General features: G+C 35.3%; 1 long non-coding RNA gene across 1 annotated transcript in view; it reads left to right on the forward strand.

The window, feature by feature from the left end:
* The window catches only part of LOC121853536, a 14360-nt gene extending 6887 nt beyond the window's left edge, over positions 1-7473 (forward strand). Inside the window, exon 3 of the long non-coding RNA XR_006086329.1 lies at positions 7315-7473. This is a non-coding gene — a long non-coding RNA (uncharacterized LOC121853536). The remainder of the gene's footprint in view (positions 1-7314) is intronic.
* The last annotated feature ends 2382 nt before the right edge of the window (positions 7474-9855 follow it).

Here is a 9855-nt window from a genome sequence, read left to right on the forward strand (position 1 = left end):
TATATATATATATATATATATATATATATATATATATATATATATATATATATATACACAGTATTACCCCGCTTAACGCGCTTTCACTTAACGCGTTTTCGCATATACGCGGTGCCTTGCCAAAGCTGAACTTTCACTTAACGCGGCATTTTTCATCATATACGCGGTGAGTGTCCGGCTCGAGAGCTATTTTTAGATTCGCACCACCCGCCACCCTGCCTGACTGCCTGTTTTAGCTCATAAAATTCATACAAATTACCCAGCCAGAATATAATTTACATTGCTGGAATTCTTATAATTTGGTGATCATTTTGAATATAAACAACATATATTTTGTATTAAACATACAATTTTTAGATAAAAATTGTTCTCTAGGTAATTATGTTATCTTTTGTCCAAAATATATGACATTTATATTCAAAATATTCCTGGTCTTACAAGGAATCCAGCAATGTCAATTATATTATCCTAACTTTAGTTTGAGGTATTATTTATTAAAATTTAGTGGTTATCCCACACATCTCCTTGGGACGGTTGGTGGGGGGTGGGGGGTGGGGGGGAGGGAGGGACCGACCGACCGACCATCTGTTACCCGGTGAAGAATTATTTTTTTTTTAACTGAAGATATTTGTTTTAGCTCATAAAATTCATACAAATTACCGGTCAGAATATAATTTACATTGCTGGAATTCTTATAATTTGGTGATCATTTTGAATATAAACAACATATATTTTGCATTAAACATACAATTTTTAGATAAAAATATTTCTCTAGGTAACTATGTTATCTTTTGTCCAAAATATATGACATTTATATTCAAAATATTCCTGGTCTTACAAGGAATCCAGCAATGTCAATTATATTATCCTAACTTTAGTTTGAGGTATTATTTATTAAAATTTAGTGGTTATCCCACACATCTCCTTGGGACGGTTGGTGGGGGGTGGGGGGGAGGGAGGGACCGACCGACCGACCATCTGTTACCCGGTGAAGAATTATTATTTTTTTTAACTGAAGATATTTGTTTTAGCTCATAAAATTCATACAAATTACCCGGTCAGAATATAATTTACATTGCTGGAATTCTTATAATTTGGTGATCATTTTGAATATAAACAACATATATTTTGCATTAAACATACAATTTTTAGATAAAAATTGTTCTCTAGGTAATTATGTTATCTTTTGTCCAAAATATATGACATTTATATTCAAAATATTCCTGGTCTTACAAGGAATCCAGCAATGTCAATTATATTATCCTAACTTTAATCTGAGGTATTATTTAATACTAAATGTTAAAAACTCTTGAATGGAGGATTGGTGGGGGGTGGAGGGAGGGTTGGGACTGACCGCGCGGTTGGAAGAGGGGGGGAGGCAAGGTGGGGTACTTTGATTGACAGATAGTGTTGAAGAATATTTTTTTTTTTTTATTAACTGTAGATATTTGTTTTAGCTCATAAAATTCATACAAATTATCCGGCCAGAATATAATTTACATTGCTGGAATTTTTATAATTTGGTGATCATTTTGAATATAAACAACATATATTTTGCATTAAACATACAATTTTTAGATAAAAATTGTTCTCTAGGTAATTATGTTATCTTTTGTGAAAAATATATGACATTTATATTCAAAATATTCCTGGTCTTACAAGGAATCCAGCAATGTCAATTATATTATCCTAACTTTAGTTTGAGGAATTATTTATTACTATACCTGGTTTTCCCCAAAAAATTTCTCAGAGGGAAGAGCCAGTGAGTGTAGTGTGAGAAGAGGGGGAGGGAGTTGAGTCCATTATTTGAATGGACATTAACTTGGCGACTGTATTTCTCTTAAGTATTAATTGTGTGCATGTACCATCATAAAATTAAGATGTTATTTTTACTACAACATAGTTATTTGTCGTCAAAAAGTGGAGTTTGGGGGTCGGGCTGGGTTCTATTGGAATTAATCCCATATGTTCTGTTATTCACTTAACGCGGTTTTCACTTAACGCGGGACCCTCTGGGTTCAATTGACCGCGTTAAGTGGGGTACAACTGTATATATATATATATATATATGGCACTTAGGTGGTCAGAGTAACGTTTTACCAAATCCGGCTTCGAAACACGAGGATCCATATATATTTCATTAGCCCAATAAAGCACGCGGACTTCTACATACAATCAACATATATATATATATATATATATATATATATATATATATATATATATATATATATATATATATATATATATATATATATATATATATATATATATATATATATATATATATATATATACACACACACACACAGTTTTACCCCGCTTAACGCGTTTTCGCATATACGCGGTACCTTGCCAAAGCTGAACTTTCACTTAACGCGGGTTTTTTCCACATATACGCGGTGAGTGTCCGAGACGCTATTTTTAGATTTGCCCCACCCGCCACCCTGCCTGACTGCCTGTTTTAGCTCATAAAATTCATACAAATTACCAGGCCAGAATATAATTTACATTGCTGGAATTCTTATAATTTGGTGATCATTTTGAATATAAACATCATATATTTTGCTTTAAACTTACAATTTTTAGATAAAATTTTTTCTCTAGGTAACTATGGTATCTTTTGGGCAAAATATATGACATTTATATTCAAAATATTCCTGGTCTTACAAGGAATCCAGCAATGTCAATTATATTATCCTAACTTTAGTTTGAGGTATTATTTATTAAAATTTAGTGGTTATCCCACACATCTCCTTGGGACGGTTGGTGGGGGGTGGGGAGGGACCGACCGACCATCTGTTACCCTGTGAAGAATTATTATTTTTTTTTATTAACTGAAGATATTTGTTTTTGCTCATAAAATTCATACAAATTACCCGGTCAGAATATAATTTACATTGCTGGAATTCTTATAATTTGGTGATCATTTTGAATATAAACATCATAGATTTTGCTTTAAACTTACAATTTTTAGATAAAAATTTTTCTCTAGGTAACTATGGTATCTTTTGTGCAAAATATATGACATTTATATTCAAAATATTCCTGGTCTTACAAGGAATCCAGCAATGTCAATTATATTATCCTAACTTTAATCTGAGGTATTATTTAATACAAAATGTTAAAAACTCTTGAAGGGAGGATTGGTGGGGGGTGGGGGGGAGGGTTGGGACTGACCGCGCGGTTGGAAGAGGGGGGAGGCAAGGTGGGGTACTTTGATTGACAGATAGTGTCGTGAAGATTATTTTTTTTTTATTAACTGAAGATATTTGTTTTAGCTCATAAAATTCATACAAATTACCCGGTCAGAATATAATTTACATTGCTGGAATTCTTATAATTTGGTGATCATTTTGAATATAAACATCATATATTTTGCTTTAAACTTACAATTTTTAGATAAAAATTTTTCTCTAGGTAACTGTTATCTTTTGTGCAAAATATATGACATTTATATTCAAAATATTCCTGGTCTTACAAGGAATCCAGCAATGTCAATTATATTTTCCTAACTTTAGTTTGAGGTTATCCCACACATCTCCTTGGGACGGTTGGTGGGGGGTGGGTGGGGGGAGGGAGGGACCGACCGACCATCTGTTAGCCGGCTGTGTAGTGTGAGAGGGGGAGGGAGTTGAGTCCATTATTTGAATGGACATTAACTTGGCGACTGTATTTCTCTATTTCTCTTAAGTATTAATTGTGTGCATGTACCATCATAAAATTAAGATGTTATTTTTACTACAACATAGGTATGTGCCTTCAAAAAGTGGAGTTTGGGGGTCGGGCCGGTTTCTATTGGAATTAATCCCATATGTTCTGTTGTTCACTTAACGCGGATTTCACTTAACGCCGGACCCTCTGGGTTCAATTGACCGCGTTAAGTGGGGTACAACTAATATATCTAAAATTTGTATGTCTAATGCAAAATCTATGATGTTTATATTCAAAATGATCATAATATTGTAAGAATTCCAGCAATGTAAATTATATTCTGGCCGGGTAATTTGTATGAATTTTATGAGCTAAAACAGGCAGGCAGGCAGGGTGGCGGGTGGGGCGAATCTAAAAATAGCTTCTCGAGCCTGACACTCTGCGCGTATACGTGGAAAAAACCCGTGTTAAGTGAAAGTTCGGCTCTGGCGAGGCACCACGTATACGTGAAATCGCGCTAAGCGAAACCGCGTTAAGCGGGGTATTACTGTACTTTTTAATTCTTCTTTTGACATTCTTCCAGATACAGTAATACCCCAATTTACGCGGTTAATTGAACCCGCTGAGTAGTGCGTAAAACGAGAAACGTGTAAATGGAATAACAGAACATATGGGCTTAATTGAAATAAGAGACTGGGCCGACTCCCAAACTCCACTTTTTCCGACACAAAATCGACATAATACCTACGTTGAAGTAAAAATAACATCTTAATTTTATGATGGTATGCACACACAATTAATATTTAAGAGAAATACAGTCGCCAGGTTAATGTCCATTCAAATAATGGACTCAACTCTCCCCCCCCTCTTCCCACGCTCGCTGGCTCCTCCCTCTCTGAGAAATGTTTGGGTGAAAACACTAGATTTTAAGGTATAGTAATAAATAATACCTCAGACTAAAGTTAAGATAATATAAATGACATTTCTGGATTCCTTGCAGGTCAGGGAATATTTTGAATGTAAACTTTATAAATTTTGCACAAAAAATAAAATATTAGCTTATTTTCATGATCTTAAATTACATCTAAAATTTGCATGTCTAATGCAAATGTTAAGATGTTTATATTTAAAATGATCACCATCTTGTAAGGATTTCAGCAATGTAACTTATATATTTTATGAGCTAAAAACATATATATCTTCAGTAAATAAACAAATTATACTTCACCAGCGTAAATGAGTAAATTCACCGCGTAAATCGGGCATCCCGGTTCTGGCAAGGTACCGCATAAATGACCAAACTCGTGAACGAGAACCGCGTAAATCGAGGTTCAACTGTGTACCTGAGCTGGACTATCTCTATAGTATACAGCTGGCTCCTTAACCCTTCTATGTTGTCCCCAGTTTTCTCTACCTAACTTTTAAAGTGCCTAGTGTAGATACTTGTACAGTTATACTGTATTATAATACAGCCTCAAGTACAGTATCTAGAACTCTGTCAATTATCTGAAAAATTTAATGAAGGTTTTTACTATTTCAGAAGATTAGAAAATCCATGGAAATTTCAAGAAAGCAGAAATCTCAGAGGGAAAGGGATTAGTTTGCAGACCCATCTCATGTTTTGTATTTGTCAATTAATAACTATGGTAGTTGTGACCAAACATTTGCCCATAATAACGCAATTGAAAAGTGCCCAACTGATTTTGCAAATTTATAATACTGATGAGAATGGTGTTTTTGAAAGTGTTTGCCTTAGAATATGCTTGGTACAGGGGAGTGGTGAATGTGTCAGAGAATCTAAGGAAAGGCTTACTGTTCTAGCATGTAAAATACTCATAATAAGGAAGAGTGCTAAGCTCTCTGCTCTTAGAGGCCTGAAAATTACTCATCTGCTTTAACTATGTAATGTCTTTCATCAATATTTAAACTGTTGCTAGATTCCATATACAGGTAACCCCTGAGATATGATGGGGTTAGGTTCCTGAAAAACCTGCCGCTAGGTGAAATATTATAGACAGGGAGCATTATAACGTGGGATTCAATGTGATACGTTCCCAGCCAGTCCCCAGACACACATGTATCATCGACAAAAAATTTCCTACAATCCAAAACAATTAAACAACACTCACCACATCATAAAGAACAAGCCTGTTCATTATCACATGTTCCCTTCGAGGCTAAGGTGATTCTTGTGGGTGGAGTGGAGACGTTACGCTGACTCTTACACAGCCTCTGGGGAGTCTCATGTTGCTTAACCCTTTGGATGCGACATGCGGGTAAACCCGCCCAAAATATTATATTAATTAAATGCGACAAGCGGGGATATCCCACGGCCTTGAAAAAACTTCCCCAAATGAGACGACATGCGGACATATTATGTATTGAGGTATAGGAGTATTTCCTGAATGCAATATAGCTTATTTTTGTACTATTTTGTTTGATATTATCTGAATATGTAATACATATCTAAATTTGCTGTTTAGTAACCAAATTGATTAAATTTATTTGCCATATACCAGACATTGATTTATACCAATTTCCTGCATTTTTGGGTATAAATGTCATTTTTTCTCTAAAATTTGCACACATATGTGAATTTTTGTTCCAGATTTGGAAAATATACTAAAAGTTCTCTAGGAAAAACATATAGAAAATGTGATTATATGAAATTCATTTTTGGCAGGATAATTGACACTTTTCAGGAACCGGCGCGAAATTTAATTACGCACCTAAAGGGTTAACAATGTCAGGCTTTACCTCACTTCACAGTCACAAAAACAGAGCAAAACAACTTGTCACAAAAACAGAGTGAACGATGATAACAAAAACAATGATAGTGGCCAACACTGCTCACATTTTCAAAGCAACAGTCGACACACTTATAATCACAATGACACAGAAAATGTCACTTCACAGCCACCATAACACAGTTCAGTCTAAATGTTAGTGTTGCCCTCTCACTATATAAGGGGAAAAAAACACTGCCGATAAATACATTATACTGTACAATGCTGACCGATAATCATGGAGCCGCGCGATGTCGGATTTACTATGGACAAAGAACCAAACACGGCTGTAGTGTGCGGGTTGGCCGTGTGGCGGTGCGTGGGTAGGCCGACAGGTGAAGGTAGAGATGTGTGGTGCATTGAGTTAAATATTGTTCCTTATAAAATGACACTGACTTGACGTAGAAAAATATAACCTTCATTGCTGGAATCCTTGCGAGACAAAGATTAGTTTGAGTATAAACAACCCATCATAGTTTGCACTAGAGAAAATAAAATTCCTACCAATGGATATCTGTGGTTATTAGGTGGATATCATTAAAGCAAGTTGCTTTGATCGTGAGAAGATGTTAATTTATAACCATCTTTAAAGTGATATATTGCATCTCGGGATATTGTATCTCGTGGGTTACCTGTACCATAATCATTTTCATCTTTACATTGTTTCAGAAGTAAATTCTTTCCTTCTTTTAGTTTTCAAGCGTTTATCAGGACGCATTGCTTGTCATAACTTCTCTAACTTCTCCACCAATCTTTATCAGTAACATATTAACAGCTGTGACTTCTTATGACACAGCTATCCACTTTAGTGTTACAATATATTTTGAACAAAGTGGAGTTATTTTAGATACTGTATGTTTAAATTTTGTTTCAGTGATGTGTGTGAAGTTCTTGCATGGGGAAGTGCACAGATTCATTGTCAGTGTTCTGTAAATGAGTCCAGGGTGCGATTGCCAACTTTCAGTCCCAAGCAAGCAGAAGAGCGAGCTGTCACTAATGCTGGTAAATCCTATTTCAACACTGTATAGCTGATTTTAAGGCATTAGAACAGCATTGTCCAGAGGGGGTTATCAGAATTGCAATAGGAGGGATGTGGTCTTGTTGGATGTGTGTAAATTGCTGCATCTGTTTGCCCAGTTGAATTAAGGATTAAAAATCAAGTGCCAACTCCAGCCTTATGGTTGCCCTGAAAGCAAGCCAGCTATTAAGTACACAAGAATGAACCCTACAGTTAGCTTACTACAGTTTCAAACTCAAAACCATAAAGAAAATTTCCGTGCTTTAAATCCTCACATTTTACTTCTGATAGTCTACTGTCAACTTGTGTTGCCTGAACTGTGCTGTGCTCATAGTGGTTCTCTATAGGAATAATTGTCATTTCCACATTTGTTGTTTCACATCATTGTGATATAAGCTTCAGCCATACAGGACATTTTTTTTCTAATGAGTGATGTTTTTTATGGCAGATCTGGTTTTGTTAACCCTGAAAGTATTGATGTTTTCTTTACTTTTGGCCTTAGTGCTTAAGGGCTGATGTGGCACAAGTGTGATGCATTTAGTGATACCATACACCTTAGCTCAACCTTTCAATATGGCTATTGATTATTTTACATGACAGTGAGTCTGTCACCCTTGCATAAGGAAAACAGATAATTTGTTATAGTTATTCGCAGTCTTAGTTTGGAAGGTAAAAAAGTCTTTCCCATGATATTGCTAAATTATTCAACTTATTCAGCTACTTTCAGTTATCTAGTCTAAGTACTGCACAGTGACATTTCTTTTAGTACCGTATGTCTTTTGGCTATGATATACAGCAAAGTATGTAAATTACACTTCAAGTACAGTGAGGTCTGCTATAACGCGTGTTTTGATCACGCGAATATGCTCTAACACGATTTATGAATTAGGAACGATATTTGTATAACGCGAACGCTTGTTTGCTGTAACGCGATTTTTGCTTACTATTTCTCCAATTTTGTGGTACAGTGGGGTATGCTATAACGAATCTAATTGGTTCTAGAACCTTGTTCGTTATAGCATTCGTTTGTTATAGGATTAATCCGTTCCAGGCCCCCAAATACAACCACTTAACACTGAAAAATATAATATAAAATTGTAAAAATTGTAAAAAGTGCATAAATATGCATCTAAACCCCTGAAATAAAGAATATCATTAATATTTGTAATAATAAAACAATAAATTAGAAAAAAAAAAATTAAATTATGTTCGTTGTAGGAGTTTCGTTTGTTATAGCATTCTCAATTTTATAGGTAAAACCGTTCGTTATCGGAATATTCATAGTAGGATCCGTTCGTTATAGCATACCCCACTGTATTAACTGTGAATATAGTAAAGAAGAATATCAACAAGAAGCGTTCTGGTGATAGAATTCCCGGTGATGATTGTAAAAGAAAGGATATAACACTTGAAGAGAAGCTCGATTTTATCAACCTCAAAATCACCCTTCTCCCCCATCAAGTAAAGTGTTACATTTACTGTATGATTTCATTATTAGATATGAATGTAACATTTATTTAGACTGTGCTATCCTTTGTGCTAGGCTAACTACTAAATTTTTTCGATTTCGAGTAATCTGCACCTAACCCTATTTTCTCCATAAGCCCTGTTATTTATATTACGCGATTTTCTATAACACGATATTTTACAAGAACACAATTATCGCGTTATAGCAGAACTACCTGTATGTGCATTAAGCAATACCGTGTCACGTATTTTTGCATTTTTGCTAATTAAGCATCCAATGGGTTATTTAAAAACCCTGATAACTGGCTGAGTACCTCCTGTGCAACAGTTTACATTGATTCTCAGGACTTTGTCCCTGCCAGTAAAATGCAGAAAACTCCTTGGACAAGGCAAGGTCTGATGGGAGGTCTTTTGGGAGTGAGCTTGCAGGTCACTTGCCTTTTCCCTTCAGAGATGAAAATGGATTTTGTGTTTTAATCTTTAATGTATTATTTAAATTTTAAATTCAGTTTAAGGCAGATAGTCTTTGATTACCTCAGGGACCAGCTGCTCCCACCCTGTAGTAACTTTGCCTCAGTGTACCTGATGACAACTGTGTAACCGAAGCTGTGCCCATCACCTGGTCTTTGCTGTATTTTCTGGGCAGTACTTGGGTTTGCAGTGGGAGGGAAAGGGGGGGGGGGGCATGCCATTCTGGTTTCACGCAGCAGTTGCCATCAGTTAATTGCGGAAAACCCTGCGGGCATGGAAAATGAATGTGAACATTGATGATGATTTAAATCAAATGTATTTTAAATCATTGTGAAAGTTACTCATTATAATAGATTTGGTCAGAGAGAAATGCACTACCAAATTTATCTTTTCTCAGATTTTATTATTATCATTATTTTTAATGTTAATACAGGAATATATCAGTTATCACAGAGGATG

The sequence above is a fragment of the Homarus americanus genome, unplaced genomic scaffold, assembly GCF_018991925.1.
Source record: "Homarus americanus isolate GMGI-L3 unplaced genomic scaffold, GMGI_Hamer_2.0 scaffold4896, whole genome shotgun sequence".
NCBI classification, from domain to species: Eukaryota; Metazoa; Arthropoda; class Malacostraca; order Decapoda; family Nephropidae; genus Homarus; species Homarus americanus.